Source organism: Echinops telfairi, unplaced genomic scaffold (genome assembly GCF_000313985.2).
Source record: "Echinops telfairi isolate 266 unplaced genomic scaffold, ASM31398v2 ScPeMD7_9;HRSCAF=40, whole genome shotgun sequence".
NCBI lineage: Eukaryota > Metazoa > Chordata > Mammalia > Afrosoricida > Tenrecidae > Echinops > Echinops telfairi.
This window is the reverse complement of record NW_022103906.1, coordinates 36,419,824-36,422,124: the sequence shown is the minus strand read 5'-3', so window position 1 is coordinate 36,422,124 and position 2,301 is coordinate 36,419,824. Positions and strand designations below refer to the sequence as shown.

The 2,301-nt window shown below is 41.0% G+C and overlaps 1 protein-coding gene and 1 pseudogene across 1 annotated transcript in view; one reads left to right on the top strand and one right to left on the bottom strand.

Annotated features, from left to right (window-relative positions):
• LOC105978580 lies at positions 1-1,496 on the bottom strand (annotated as a pseudogene).
• Positions 1-2,301, top strand: part of KCNU1 (potassium calcium-activated channel subfamily U member 1) — a 193,909-nt gene that overhangs the window by 36,387 nt on the left and 155,221 nt on the right. The gene's annotated exons all lie outside the window — the stretch shown is intronic.

Here is a 2,301-nt window from a genome sequence, read left to right as displayed (position 1 = left end):
GTCGTGAGTGATGGTAATCTTGTTTTTTCCAGAACTCTTCTCCAGAGTAGAGACAGACATTGAGAATGTCTTCAGTGTCAATATCAAAATACATGACTTCAATCTGAGGAATACCACAGGGTGCAGGGTGTGCTAGTGAGCTCACATGTGCCAATCAGGTTGTTATCCTTAATCATGGCACCTTCGCCTTCATAAAGCTGACTGAGGACAGTAGGCTTGTTGTGAAGGTTTATATATATATAGATCTCCTTAGCAGGAATGGTAGTATTACTGAGGACAGTCATGACTCCACCAGCAGTTTCAATACCAATGGCAGAGGAGTGATATCCAAGAGGAATAAGTTTTGAACATTTTCAGATTTTTCTCCAGATAAGTTGACTGGCTGGAGAGCGATTCCATAAGCAACAGCCTCTTTCGAGTTGAGGCTCATGTTTAATTCTTTTCCATTGAAGAAGCTTCTGAATCTAGGGACTATTGGTAGAACTACCCGCCATGAAAATGTCATGGATCTGTGACTTGTCTAGGTTGGCATCCCTAAAGGCTTCCTCCACAGGGTCCAGGGTGCCAAGGAAGAGGACATCAGTCAATTCTTCAAATCAAGCATAGGTGACGAAGATATAGAAGTCGATTCCTTCTACAGAGAATTAATCCCAATACTGGCCTGGGTGTTTGAAAAGAAAGTGTGCTTTGCATGTTCACATGCAGTGTGTAGGTGGAAGACAGCCCTCGTATTCTCACTGATATCTTTTTCATGCTTGTGCTTGAACTCAGCAATAAAATGTTTGACCATTTGATTGTCAAAATCTTTTCCAGTGGGTGTCTGCAGCTGTACATTTTACCTAAAAAATGCCAACATAAATTGTGAGGATTGATACATCAAAAACATCAACTCCTAATTCAAAGATCAGCACGTTTCTTTCTTTCAGCACCAGCCTTTTTGTCTAAGCTCTAAGCAATAGCAGCAGCAATTGTCTCACTGATGATTCTAAACACATTGATGCAGGCAATAATTTCAGTATCTTTGGTAGCCTACAACTTAGAGTTATTAAAGTAGGTTGGTACAGTGACAACAGCATTGGTAACAGTCTTCTCCAGGTAGGCTTCTGCAATTAGCTCCATGTTTGTTAGAACCATGGAGACAGCTTCTCTGGTTAAAAGCTCTGTTTCTCCTTTATATTCTATATGACCTTGGGTTTGCCTGGATCATTCACCATCATGAAGAGTCAATGTTCTCTATCAGACTTGATAACTGCATCAACATCAAATGTTCTTCAATCTGATCTTTGGCATCAAAAAAAAATGTTTGTGGGATTCATAGCCGCTTGATTATTTGCTGCACCACCAATCAATCATTTGGTATCCATAAAGTTAACATAGCTTAAGGTGGTTCGGTTACCCTGAGCATTTGTAATTATCTCCACTTGTCCCCGCTGGAAGACAACTACGTAGGCACAGGTAGTGCAAAGATCCCTGCCAACTGCAGATCCCATAGACATGATTGCTCAGTGTAGGTCTTGAGTAGGTGATGTAAGAAATGCAGATTGCAATGGTGCAAATATTGGACATATTTCATGTAGTAATTTAATTCAATCTTAACATATTTGTCTTTAATTATCTTTGTTCATTTATATTTTGGCAATTATTAATAGGCTTAGTTCTTTTACTGGGAGAAGGCTCACAGTTTCAAATTTCTCCACTCGCTGGTTCTTGTCCTGCTTGCAAGAAAGATTTCAGGCAAGTGACAACATTCAAACTAGAGTCAGAGAAAAGAATTGAACAGACAGAGTGTGTTTATTGAATGGGATGCTTGGGGAAAGAAATCCAAAGGGCCGTTCATTAGTCTAAATGGCTAGGCAGAATGTAAAGCCAAACCTTATAGTCTCCTGTTGGTGGACCTCCCATCATCGGCTGGCTTTCTGGGGGGTGTTTTGCCATTGGCTGGTCTATAGTGAACCGCCTCTTCTCAGGTTACTCCAGACTATGCTATGCCCTTAGTTCAGACCCCAAATCCAAAAGTGTATTCAGTCATTGCAGGAGTATGAATATCTTGTCTTTCTTTCTCTGCCCAACCTTTTCACTCTCTGTAGTCGCTTCCATTGATAAGGAAATGTGTCTTATTTACCCTTCATCTTCCTGTGTGTTAGAGAGGTATGGGAGTGTGGTGGGGGGAAGATGCAGGGAAGTAACGTGTCCTCAGCTCTCCTTTGTGTCACAATTCTTGCCATCGCCACCTCTTGTCTCTTTGCCAGCCTCTATCTAACAGTTCTATTTCTGTCAACTTAGGTCATTAGTTCACTTTTA